This window comes from Protopterus annectens, chromosome 2.part1 (genome assembly GCF_019279795.1).
Source record: "Protopterus annectens isolate FY-2018-M chromosome 2.part1, PAN1.0, whole genome shotgun sequence".
Classification (NCBI taxonomy): domain Eukaryota; kingdom Metazoa; phylum Chordata; order Ceratodontiformes; family Protopteridae; genus Protopterus; species Protopterus annectens.
This window is the reverse complement of record NC_056729.1, coordinates 930,420,498-930,435,332: the sequence shown is the minus strand read 5'-3', so window position 1 is coordinate 930,435,332 and position 14,835 is coordinate 930,420,498.

Genomic DNA, 14,835 nt, shown 5'->3' with positions numbered 1-14,835 from the left:
TCATTCAAGCATGTTTGCCCTCAGCAGGAAAAACAAAGGCTGTCTGTGCTAGTAAAGTTTAAAACATTCAGATGACATTTAGCTTTCGCTTTAAACTCATTTTTCTTTTGCAATAAAACCATGAATTAGGACATATTATGCCTTCATATGCAACAAGTAATTTCAAATAGCAATGCATTTTAGGAAAGACAATACCGGAAAAAAAATCAGTTTTAGTAATACACCATCAAGTGGGTAATTTAACTGTATTCCATTTCTTGTTTGAATGTATTCCATTTCAGCTATGTTGCCTTCACTGTGCTAGGTTGCGTACTTTTGTTTTGTTACACTGTACTTCAGGGCTGAGACTGAAACTGGTTCAATGAGATCAGGTAAACAGGTTCAAGCAAATGTAAACTCTTCATTAAGGTACACAAAGTCCAATCAAAATGTCAGAAAAAAAGAAGTGGAACAAGAAGGAATGTGTCACTTCAATACAATATTGTTTTCTAGATATGCCTGACTATGCAACCATTACATTGCAACAGAATGGAGTGTTTCCTGCTCACTTGTTAATGGGTGCTTGTTTTGAATGCTGGACCATCCTAAAACATTAACTTAAACTAAAAAAATGTATGCTAATAACATATTTCCTGCTTATTGGATAATGGCCTGTCAAAGAATTGAAGAATGACATCAATGCATTTTCTTTAATGTCTTGTTTAACTCAGTAAGCAATAATTATGATTTAATTTAATACTAATTGCTTATTTCATTTGATTTTAATAATAGTAAATCATACTTTCTATTAAATGTGTTTTCCATAACATTGTTCATAAGATAGGCTTGCATAGCTCTTAATCCTTCCCCCCTAAGAACTAGGCAGGGATTAAGGGCTATCAGTCCTCTTTTAAATGGTATTAGGGAAATGCAGTTTACATGTACTAATGATCAGGGATATATTTACATCAGAAAGCTATACAAAACATAATGAAAACATGCACTTAAACTATATCCACAAAGTACAAACGTGCAAGGTGCATTGGTCTTAACAATCTCACAGATGGGAATGATGGGTAGAAAACTGCCTGGCATATATGAAAAAAACATTAGTGATTAGCAGAAAGCTATCTGGAGTGCTACAAAAGCCAGTTTTGTATGGCATATTAGTTTGCAGTATGGCTAGAGGTATGGATAATTGGGTCACTATGCCTGTTGAAGGCATCAAGATGGGTACAGAGCTCAGTGATGAGGACTATGATAACCCACCACTGGACCAGTAATCAAGGAGCCTCAATCCTCACCACTGGCACCAGTGGAAGATGTACATTGGAAGGATGACAAGTACACACAGTATTTCCAGATGCAGCTCTCTGCATCAAGTGCAATTTCCCTTAAGAGCACACAGAGACCACAGTCAGTCTGTGGCTGGTTTCTCTCTCTTTCTCCCAATCCCCAGTAAGACTCCCCACTGGCACAGCTATAGAGCTGAGATCTCAGCTGAGTGACCAAGCCAAGACCTCCAGCACCTTCTCTGTCCAACGAGTGCTTTGTGTCTCTGCCCAAGTAGCTGACACACGCACACACTTTGAAGGTTGATTTATAAACACACACACACACGCACACACATGCACACACACACACACACACACGCACACACACACACACACACACACACACACACACACACACACACACACACACACACACCTGGGAAAGGCTGGCACAAGTTTACTAGCTATGCCCCCTTCTACCCAGACTATAAGGTAGTTTCCCCTGCCACTAGTCACTCTTTATCAGATACTTTAAAGCGCTTAACAAAGGGTGTCCAATCTTACTGTGTAATGTTACTATTAATACAAATGGTAGCTTGACAAAGAGCAAAGCTATTAGAAGTGGCCCATACAGTGTCACCAAACAAATATGTAAGTAGTCCCAGAACTTAAATATCGCTAGACAGATCAGCCACAATGAGAGATTTAAATATATTTAATAATAAATAATAAAAGAATATGAAAATACTCTGTATAATTACAGTAACATCAGAGTTCAACATCACAGGAAATATTTAAAACAACATTGCAGAACAGTCTCAAATAAAGAAAAAATCTAAATTAAGCTTTGCTATATTCCTGACTGTATCTAAAAGAATCATTATACCCTAATACCTTACTTAATTAGAGCAGCAAGGCAGATGTGCAGTGAATGGATCTTGCCATGTCTAAGACTGAATACAGAATGCTTTGCCTCTCTCAGAGACCTCTCAAATTAATATATCAAATATTACTACTGGAATAGCTTTCAGAATGACATAATTTCTTGGCATTTGACTCTATCCCAGGTGAAAAACAACCACTGATGAAAGCTAGCAGTATTTAGCATCCACCTGTGAAAATACATAGACCTCAGATCTTGTGGCAGATGGTGGAAGTCATAAAACAATAAAACACTTCCAAGACAATACAGAAAACTCCCTAGTTTTAGACATTGTGTCTCTGGCTGCACTGAAACTGAAAGATAACATCTTTGTATGGCCTGGCCATAAAGTAATTTTATTTCAGCTATCTTTCTGAAGTTGAGCTTCTGTATTCCAGTTCCCACTGTTAAAATATATACATCTAAACAGTTACAATAGTGCAGGTACATTTCTGTTCTATTCCAGCAGGGTATGCTGTGGTTACATTTCAAGCACTTTGCAAATACATTCAAACAGTTTGATATACACATGACATACACTTCTAATACATTTGTAACACAAACATCTTGTATACATCATGTTGATATTCACAAATGACATATAATTATTTACAAAATTCCTGTTAACTGGGCTGGCAGAATCTCCTTTTGTGACATTTCTCCCCCCCCCCCCCAAGACTCAAGCTACTTTTTCAAGTGACCCTTGAGAAACATTGCTTGTGAGGGATGAGCCTATCTGGAAATACCTTACCTCATTTCCTGTCTTGAGAGCCTATCTGCATTGGCATTGCTAACCCTACTGCAGTGTTGCACTGTCGTATCATATGCCTGCAATTTAGGAAATTGCTGGTTGGCTTCTTGTAGCCATAGACCCCCCCCCCAGACTCCTCCTGCCTTCTACTGTCAATACTTAGCACCAGGGCATCCATATCATGGTAAAGTTTCATCACATTAACATGGTACAGTTTGTGCCCCTGCCTAGCAGTTCTACCATGTAGTTAACAGCAATGATCTTCCTTACCACTTTGAAAGGTCCTTCCCAAGCTGCCTGCAGCTTGTTGTGTCTGATAGGAATGAGAAGCATTACCTACTGCCCCACAGCATACTCTCTAGCTCGAGCATTCCTGTCCTACCAGACCTTTTTCTGCTGTTGGGCTTCTAACAGGTTCTCCTGGGCCATGCCCATGAGTTCCTGAGCCTTGTCCTGAGATTTAGGACATATGCCACAACAGACTCTTTGTGGGATTCACACTCACCCTCCTACTCATCATGAATCAAATCTTGAGGTCCCCTCACCCTATGTCCATAAAGGAACTCAAAGGGTGAAACAACTGTGTAATCCTGGGAAACCTCTCTGTAAGCAAACAACAGATGAAGCAGATACTTGTCCCACTCCCTCTTAAACTGGTCTGCAAATGCCCATAGCATGGTCTTTAGTGCAGAGTTTAATCCTTCCACCAGATCATTAGTCTGGGGATGGTAAGGGTGGTCTTTAGGTGCTTCACCCCACAGTGCTTCCACAGACAAGCCAGCAGGTCTGACATGAAATTGGCACCTCTGTCAGTCAGTATTTCTTTTGGAAAACCTACCCTGCTGAAAATCTCTAACAAAGCATTTGCCACCTTTTCTGCTTCAATGGAGGACAGGGCCACCACCTCAGGGTATCTAGTAGCACAATCTACTACCACGAGGATTTACGTCTTCCCTGTGGAACTTGGAGTACTCAGAAGCCCTACAATATCCATAGCTACCCTCTGAAATGGCTCCTCAATCACAGGCAAAGGCATCAAAGGAGCCTTAACCTTGTCTCCTGCCTTGCCTGCCTTTTGGCACTGCTCACAGCTCCTGCAGTACCCTGTTACATCTCTGGAAATCCCAAGCCAATAAAAGTTCTGCATAATAAGTCTCTTGGTACGCTTTATGCCCATATGACCTGCTAAGGGAATGTCATGGGCTATGACTAGAAGTGCCAGATGGTAGGCTCTGGGCAATACCAACTGCTGTATTCTCTCATTCTCTAGTCCTCCCTCAGGGGTCCACTCTCTATACAGTAACCCTTTTTCCCAGTATCAAGATTCCCCCTTTCCTTGAGAATCAGGTGCCTCTCTGGCTACCTCCCTCAAGCCCTGTAATGTAGGGTCTGAGAGCTGATCCTGTCTCAACTCTCTCTTTGCAGCCCTTCCCAGCTCCCCTTCCACAGGAAGCCTGGTATTCTCTGACAGCATTGCCTCACTGTCAGCCTGGGTACTGCTACTCACTTCTGCCCTTGCAGTCACTCTGTCCACAGGAACATCAGTACCCACCAGCAGACCTTCAGTCTCACTACTACAGGGTAGCTCCCTCCCTGAAGTGACCAGCTCACCAGTCCTGGCTGCAAGTGTGTGGTCTGTTTGGGACCCCCCCCCCCCAGACTACCAGACCCACATGATTGTCTCCAAGCCTGACTGCGTGTAACTGTATGCACACAAGGTACTATATTATCAAAATCATACCCTATCAGGACACCTGCAGGGATATTTATTTATTTATTTATCTGACATTTGTTGACCATGTTGGTCCAGCTGGGACAGAGCCCTTTTTCAGTGGAGACCCGGGGAGGAAAGCTCCACAGTTAATACATACAATTAAGTTGACATAGTACATAGCTAATTATTCAAAATATCCAGTTGTGATATACAAAAGCAGGTTTAACAAGAATAGCAATTAGACTCTACATATCTGCAAGCACTGTAGGTACAGTGCAGAGTAAAAAAATAATACATATAAAATTTGCAAGGCAAAGTACAGTGGGTACAGTGTAGTTTAGGGTAAGTAAGTAATTATGGGTTTCTATCCTTAGTCATCCAAAAGTAAAATAGTTAGACTTTGGTACAGATTAAACTGGCTGTTATGGGAGAAGAGGTGGTCAAGTAAGAAAGATTTTATAAGAGTGTAGGTAAGCGATAGAGATAGGAATGTTGGCATGCAGAGGAGAACTGAAGAGAGATTAGGAGGAAGGTAGGGTTACACTGATATAGGAGAAAGGAGAGAGATTTTATGGCCTAGAGAGATGAGTAAGTCGGGGGGGGGGGGTGTTGATAGCACAGACATAGTTTATTTTTGCTTAAGTGATTTTTAGAGCTTTTCTGAATTGTTGTTAGGGTCTAATGTGTCGGATGTCAAGTGGTAGTTTATTCCATTTTTCAGCAGCACTATAAATGTTTTTACCTATGTTTATCTTGGGTTTGTGAATGGAAAGGAGATGATATCCTCAAACACAACTACTTGCTTGCTTGCTTGCTTTTCCACCCTCCCAGTCAAGGTGAACCCTAGCCAAAGGTATTTGGAATGGGGTCCCTCCTAAAGCTCTGACTGGAGTAGACTGCTCAAGCAAGTAGTGCTCCTCTTTAACCATTGCAGGCTTCATAATGGTTAGGTCAGAGGCTGTGTCTATCTTAGCAGTGGCTTGTTGTCCATCTGCTAAGATAATATATAACTTCTTGTGGTAGTTTGGTACCCTTGTTGTCTCCAGACAACTTATTGTTGGCATTCTGTCATTCCCACTTACTGGCTCTCCCACCTTTTGTTCCCCACCTTGCCTCTGTGGACATCTATATGCTACATGATCCCACTGGATGCATTTAAAGCATTTAACCCTTGGTCCTGACCATGTACCTGGACTAGTGCTTTCCCCTGCTACTGGCAGACTCTGTTAGGGTGGTTTAGGCTGGCCACCATGGGGTCTCTTAGACTCATGAGCAACACTGGGTATCCCTTTCTTGTGTAGTGATACCCTGCTTGCTAGGTATAGGTCTCCCTTTGCCCCTAAATCATCTGCAATGTTACATTCCCTGTCTGCTAACCAGATTCTCATGTCCTCAAGCAAAGTGCTAAGGGCTTGTTCCCTCACCAAAAGGTCTGCCAGCCTTTCAAAAGTGATGACCTGAAACCCACTCACCTATAGATGAAAATAAGTGCTTAACTGGGAAATATATTCACACACACTTTCATCTGTCTTGCATCTATGCTCATGAAAAATTTTTCTATATGCTTCAGGTGTTAATTTAAAACACTCTAATAAACAATTTTAACAGGATTATAATTTAAGAAATCAGAAACAATTTAGAAATAGCAGTTACAGCTTTACCATGGAGTAAGGGGGTCAGGAACTGTACCCAGAGCCCTTGGTCAACATTATACTGTTTACATACCCTTTCAAACATATGAATGAAACTATCAAAATTATTACTCCCTGTAAACTGTGGAAGAAATGTATTGACCTTTGTTGCTTTTGGGGTTTGGTTATTCCCTTCCCTATTACCTCCATGACCCTGGTGAAGAGTCAGCATCTCCTTTTCATGTTGCCTCTGCCTCTCATTTTATTCATATTCCAGACATCTCAGTCTCTCTGCTGAATCTAATGCCATCTGTTTCTACTTTTCTTCAGCCTCCAAATGCTGCAGTCTCTCTGCTGATTCTAGTTCTAACAATTTGGCCTCCAGTTCAAGTCTCTTTAACTCCAGACAGATTTTTAAGTTCTCTGCGGAAAGGTTGAACTGTCCAATTTCTGAGAGCTGTACATCCCCAAGGCCAGTCTGGTTGTCCTCTTGGTTGCTGGTCTGTGATGCAGCTGTGAAGAAGTCAGCAATAATTTCTGCTTTAGTCAGGTTGGCATGCACCAGTCCTTTGTCTTGACACATCTCAGCCAACTGGCTCCTTGTCAGCTTGCCATAGTCCTCGGCTGACATCATTGCCTGCTCTCCCTGACTAAGTTAACAAAAAAATAAAACTATTGTGATATGAAATTCTGAATCTTCACTGTGTGGCTGATTGAGAGTACAAACACATTCTTTAGTGACCACTGTTTACAGGCTACAGGAATTCAATATCCACACCACTGAATCCCAATATGTGGATATCCCACCATTGCCAACAATAAATGTGATGCCCCACCACTGGACCAGTAATCAAGAAGCCTCAATCCTCACCACTGGCACCATTGGGGGATGTACATTGGGAGGATGACAAGTGCAAACACAGTATTTTCAGATGCAGCTCTCTGCATCAAGTGCAATTTCCCTTAAGAGCACACAGAGACCACAGTCAGTCTGTGGCTGGTTTCTCCCTCTTTCTCCAGATCCCCAGTAAGACTCCCCTCTGGCACAGCTATAGAGTTGAGATCTCAGCTGAGTGACCAAGCCATGACCTACAGCACCCTCTCTGTTCAACCAGTGCTTTGTGTCCCTGCCCAAGTAGCTGACATACACACTGTTCGGAGTTTGATTTGATTTACACACACACACACACACACACACACACACACACACACACACACACACACACACACACACACACACACACACACACACACACACACACACACACACACACACACTTGGATAATGCTGGCACAAGTTTACTAGCTATGCCTCCTTCTGCTCTGACTATATGGTAGTTCCCCTGCCACTAGTCACTCCTTATGAGCTACTTTAAGGCCCTTAACAAAGGGTGTCCAACCTTACTGTGTAATGTTACTATTAATACAAATGGTAGTTTGATCAAGAGCAAGGCTATTAGGAATGGCCCATGCAATGTCACCAAACAAATATGCAAGTACTGCCAGAACTTAAATATCTCTAGACAAATCAGCCACAATTAAATGTTTAAATTATACTATTTTATATACTATATACTATTTTATTTTATTATTTATAATCACAGTAACATCAGAGTTCAAAATCACAGGAAATATGTAAAACAACATTGCTGGACAGTCTCAAATAAATAAAGAAAAACATCTAAATTAAGCTTTGCTATATTCTTGACTGTATCTAAGAGAATCACTATACCCTAATAACTTACTTAATTAGAGCAGCAAGGCGGATGTGTGGTGAATGGATCTTGTAAGGTTTAAGAGAGAATACAGAATGCTCTCCCTCTCTCAGAGACCTCTCAAATTAATATCTCAAATATTACTACTGAGAGAGCTTGCAGAATGACATCCTTTCTTGTCATCTTACTTTATCCTAGGTGAAAAACGTTGACCTGAGATCTTGGTGCAGATGATGGAAGTCATAAAACAATAAAACACTTCCAAGATAATACAGAAAACTCCCTAGTTTTAAACATTGTGTCTCTGGCTCACTGAAACTGAAAGATACTGGGGGGATTCAGTAATCCTCCGTGTAAGACTAACTAAGTCTTACTCGGAGACTGCCGTCTAAGAGTATGACATCAGCGCATCATGCATATGCATGAGGGCGTGCTGACTCAACTGGAAGGCTAACACGGAGTGTGTAAGACTGCAGGGGGCGTGTCGGACTGTCGAGCAGTCCAAATAGCCATGCCCCTGCAACCATATAAATGTGAAAATGACAAGTGCAATGAGCGAGTCCGCTAAAATGTAGACATAGCAAACACTACACATCCCCACATGCTAAACCCCTTTGTAATTGTAAAATGTAAACTATTATTTTTTTTTTTTATAATTCCCGATATAGCTGCCCGTATTTGCACATGTTTGCACGTGTGTGCCCATTGCTTAGCTACAGTTAGCAATTTCGACATCGAAAAGCATAATTAGAAATGTTTATGCAAATTAAGTCAAATAGCAATAGCGTAGTGGTAGAGCCTTCGCACAAAGAGGAGGAATTCCCAGTTCTAGTTCCACCACTCCCCTTTCTGTTTTATGTTTTTAATTAGTATATAAAATAATTCCTGACATATATGAATGAAATTTTAGTAAAAAGCATTGAAATGGCCTATGTATTAGTGAACAAAATGTATATATATAAATATAAGAAGGTGAGCAACATTAAGGATATTGACATATAATTGCCCATAGCTAAGCAGCATTGTACCCAGTGCAATATAGTTGCCCATAGCTAAGCAGCGTTGTACCCAGCGCAATATAGTTGCCCATAGCTAAGCAGCATTGTACCCAGTGCAATATAGTTGCCCATAGCTAAGTAGCACTTTACCTAGAGCAATATAGTTGCCCATAGCTAAGCAGCACTTTACCTAGCACAGTAGGTTTGTGCAGAGCAGCGCATGGTGCTAACCAGCGCACTGTCGGGCAACGTGGAGCAACGTAGAGCAATGCTGAGCAAAGTCGCCTAAACACAGCCACACCCCCTAGCCTGTCTGGACAGTAGTAAAATAAAAAGCAATGACAAGGCTCGAACCGGGGACACTGTGCACCATTATCAAAGTACTGAATCACTAAGCCATGACAGCTTAGCATACACATGCACTGTTAGCATACATATACTTATAAATGGAAGTTTAACCATTGCTAAGCAGGTTTGCTGTTAGCTGAGAATTTTCAAAAACGGCCAATCACAAATAAGTGCAGGAAATGAGGCATATTTAAGCTCCATAGGCAGGAATACTCACTATAACTGACTGTAGCTCCCATCTGCAGTCAGAATGGTCGGTGTTGGAGAGGGTACTCGCTTTCGAGCGCAGCGGTGGGGCATCGAGGAGTCAAAATACATGGTTTGGCTCCTTGTCCAACATCATGAGTCAAGACTTCTGCAGGGCCAGTTTCAAGGGACAGAGTACAAAGCAAAGGCTTGGAACCGGTTAGCTCATGATCTCACCAGTGCCACAGGCGTCCCTCGCACTGGTGAGCAGGTCCGTCACCACCATGCAGACCTGAAGAGATGGAAGCAGGACCTACTGAACCGATGGATACAGGAGGCCTGTGACATGCAAGATGCCCAACTACTGAGTAGGTAGCCATGGAATGAAGTATGTAAGAAATGCTATTGTAGTCTATATAATGGATAGGTATGTCTCAATATCCCTTCATTTACTTCACAGCTGCAGGTGTCCGTGCTGCGAATCAGGAAGCCTATACAGATAGGCTGCTAAGGCTGCGCCACCAGGCAGGTTAGTAATTATTCTGCATGTATTGTTATATAAAATAAGTGAGAGAGCCTGAAAAAAAGTGTTGTAGCCCAATAATAAAGAATAATTTCTCTGCATGTACTGTTATATAAAATAAGTGAGAGAGCCAAAAAAAGAGTGTTGTAACCCATTAATAAAGGTAAAATAAGTCCTGAATAATATCTCTGCATGTAATGTTATATAAAATAAGTGAGCGAGCCTGAAAAAGAGTGTTGTAACCTATTAATAAAGGTATAATACGTCTTGAATAAGTCTTCTGCATGCACTGTAATATCAAATAAATGAGAGACCCTCTAGAAAAGTGTGTAATGCAATTAATAAAGGTATAATACCTGGAGTGTGTCCGTGTCACTTACTTTGAAATGTTGTACTCTTGCATTATATAAATAGTACTGTTGTATTAAGCGCTATCAACCCACAGTTGGGCAGTCCCATATAAAGTGGATGAAGGGAGTGCCAGTAGCTGAAGCATATATACAGTCCTCAACAGTTGGTTAATGGCTGGCATGCATAGGTAAACCTGGCACACAAGTAGCTTGTTAATGTGTTCCCCAGAAATGTGAGTGTGCTGCTAGAAATGTAGGAGGCTGTAGAAATATAACTGAAAATGTCATGTGAACACATCCAGATATGTAGATATATAAATATAAATAAAATAAATAAATACATAGCAGTAACATCTGCATCCTGGACAGTTAGTATGTCAGATATAGGTCAGGTATATAATGAACTAGCCAAACCCATTACACAACCTAATGCACGTTGCCTAGTGTAATAATACATGTAGGGGATATACACCTGCAGTCAATAGGAATGTAGTGTAAACTATAAGTACATATAAGATGTTAATGGAGGTATCTTTTTACACACTACTGTATGTGCATAAACAATGCAATTCCACACCTCAATGTGTATGTGTAATCTCAAAACATTTGTTGGGACATATGTCCTATTGTTCTATAAATATCTGCATTTACTTTGATGCATATGCCCTGTTCAAACACCACAATCTTGGTGGCCTGTTGCCACCAATCATTCCTGCATGCTTTTGGAATGTCCACTGTCGTTCAATATATGCATGTGTTATGCTTGCTGTTCAACTTTTGGAACCCTGGTGTGTTGGGTTAATGGGAATATTACTGCATGCTGTTACAACTAATTTGGAATGCTGTTGTCTATGTTGTCATTAAATACACCTAAACACAGAACGTATGGGAAGGCCGGTCCCAGCGGACCCACCTGTCCCTCCTCAGCTGGCGATTGCACCTGGCACCAGCAGGTCCGGTGCCCAGCCCGGGCCCCCCTCCTCCATTGGTCCTGTGCCACCTTCGGGTGGAAGCGCTGCAGGGGATGGGGCTTGTTCCCCCCATGCAAGCGTGGACGGAGGAGGGCCACCTGTCACCCTCCGAAGGGTCCGGGCTGTGGTGTGTAGGGAGATCCAGCATTCAGTTGCTGATCCCCTATGCCAGCTCGAGGCAAGAGTGGCATGACTCATGGGTGAGCCTGCCCCTCCTATGCAGCCCCCAGCACAGCCACCCTCTGGGCTGTGAAGGTGCAGTGGTGACTGCCCGTGGGTGGGTATCTCAGTTCCACTGTTACCATCTGTAGGCTCATGGGCTTATGATTTCCAAACATCCTTCCCCGTCAATTGTGTTCACCCACCCCATGTGTCATATTCCGCCCCTGTATGCATCTTGTTTGTCTTGTCTATTTACCTCCCCAATCTACCTCCCACAACATACCTACTTCCCCTACCTCACATTCCACTCTCACCTGAAAAAAAAATGGGCAATCTGCTCCCGCAAAAAAATCACATCCCATACATAGTTGCCCATTTTACACAAATGTCTGCCGGACACAGACACTGGAATTCAATTGGCAGTACAACATACTTCGTTGTCCTCCCCGCTCTCTCAGGGGTGTAAGGTTTCAAAATTCCCTCCAAATTACAAGTATATGCACAGCTGTTGCTGTTAAAGAAATGGGCAGCTATGGACCTTCCCTACACACGTCCTGCACATCCCGAGCTGGTTTCCTTACTGTCTTCCCCTCTTTGTGCCCCCTTTTTCACCACTTTCCTATCTCCCCATTTTCTTTTCTTTCAAAGAAATTAGCGCGGGGGTTAGCGGGAGTAAGCACTTTTAAGCAATAGTTAGCGGGTGTGCGCGAGTGTGCTCTTGTGTGCACTTAGCTAAGCATCACTAAGTGTCGTGCAAACTCGTGCAAACCCACTTACAACTGCTTAAAAGTGCCTTAGTCACTCTGCATGGCAGGGCCCTTTTTCTGCTGAGCAGCAAAATAAAACACCTCTGTCAGTCTCGAACCCCGGACATTGGACAAACTACACTGCATGAAGTACCACTAAGCCACAGTAGACTTACAACAAGTTGGTGCTGTAATAAATATATCATGCATTACAATGAGTGAATGTAAAGGGAAAATAGGAATGCCATAACACAAATCTTGTTTTGTGGATCTTTACCAGCAGTTGTTGTGGAATTGCATGACATTACTGTGAAAAGAGAACCAGCCATTCTAGCAGGAAATAATGTTACAGTAGCACTTTACAAACCCCACACAGTATCAGAGCAGGATAAACACTGGCATATTTGAATAGGGCAGAGGCCATACTTCCCAACTGTGACTGCTTGTCAGGGATGTCCCTGATTCGTAAATAAATGTTAGCTGTGTCCCTCTGAATCCCTCTGAAAAGTACTGACGTTAGGCAGAAAAGTGGGGAATTACACTTAATGAATAATGTCAATAAGTAAGAGTAGACACTGCTTGCACATCAGAAAAGGTGTATTAATACATATGCTCTGATTCTCTCACAGTCTCAACTTAACATCTGTAATATATTACAGGTGTACCTCACTTATATGTACCTTTCCCTGAGGCTGTTCAAATATATACCTGAGTGTATCAGAGGCCTGGCAGAGGCAGAAACACACATGCATTCCAGCTCTTCTGCTGTTACACACTCTGCAAATAGCTTTGGAAGGAGTCCCACAAGCATACCCTTATGTAGGAGTACAACACAGAAATATCAAAGGATGTAGCCATGTACTGGTAGCAACCAACTGTGACAATGCCAATGTTCCAGTGCTGAAAAGACCAGTGTGGTGCACAGACAAAGAATAATAGGCTAACCTCTGGCTACCATCTGGATATGTCCACAGGTGGGAGCTACGCAGACAGACTACTTGCCTTGATAGACCAACAGGTACACAGCAACATTGTATGTTCAGCAAGATAAACATCACACAATAAATAATGCTCTCTGTACTTCTGCACCCCTACCCAAAAGAACAATATACCTGTGTATTCAGGCTCTACCAAGGATGTAGGTAGGCATACTCAGTACTGAAATTTGTCCAGATGTCTTGAGCAGCCTGTGCTAATTTCAACATAAAAAAACACAAACTGTTCAGAAGTGAGTAAATTAATATTTACAGTATAGTAGTTCACAAACAGTTCATGTGCCAGAAGAATACATTGCAATAACTATTTTTGTATGGCAGTTAATTGTCTAACTAGAAAAGAAAGTACATACTCCCATGTATCTTGTGTTAGCATTTGGAGAGGTGAGTAATATTCTACACTGACAAGTGTGTACTAGAAGCAGCAACAGTCAGGTTTGAGAACAACATGCAAATCACAGGCTACAACCCTAGCTTCAGATATAAGAAGTATACCAACCTTCTGACTGACACAACGGTGTCCACAGCAAATAAGCATGGGTCCCACCTTGGAAAGCTGAAAGGGCTATGCCTACCTAACTTAGCATTTTATAGCAGTGGGCTGCTATGACAGTGAGTACTGCAATTACCACACAGCAGGCTGCATACAATTACTAAATGCTGGGCACCAATTGGTGCAGAGGCCATCACATGCACATGTGCAGATACCTAGAAAAGCAGGCTGTACTTGCTGTCCACACATGCAATAATATCATTGCAGCAACAGAGAGAGAGAGAGAGCGAGAGAGAGACAGAGACAGAGACACAGACAAAGACAAAGAGACAGAAACAGACAGACACAGAAAAAGAACGAGCACCATCAACAGACAGAGAACCCCCCCCCCCCAAAAATTATTTCCTTTAAAAACAGACGGAACAGAGAAATACAAAGGAAAGGTATGTAACACATATGTATTTGCTGGCATGTAGTAGATGCTTTTGAAGAGTACTCTACATACTGTGAATCATCCATATGTGGCAGCAGTACATATCTATATATATCTGTACATGTGCATAGGGCAAGGGACATACTGCAACTGTTTGTGAAGGGTGTGTATATATATATATATATATATATATATATATATATATATATATATATATATTGTTGAAGATTGTTATGTGCATATTTCTATGTAGGTTGTAGTGTGTGGCAAAGAAAACAGCATGCAGTGCTGGTATCTGACATGTGGTGGTTAAACGCTGTGGGTATGATTTGTCAGTGTTGCAGTGTTGCAGCCAGTGAGGCCCGCTAAAGCTACATGGGCTGAGGACACCTTCAATGCATTCTGCACAACACTGTGCAAGATTATTACATAACTGTATATCTCACAACTGTCGCATAATTGATATTCCCACCATGAAAAGTGGACTGTATATGTGCCTATATGTACATCTATATGTACAGCAATGGTTGTTCATATGTAGCTGTTGGACATCCTCCATGTAAACATATAACAATCCCTCTGAGATACATGCTCTAGAGCCCTAAACCTTGTCAGCTCACTAAACAGCACATGCTGGAGGGATA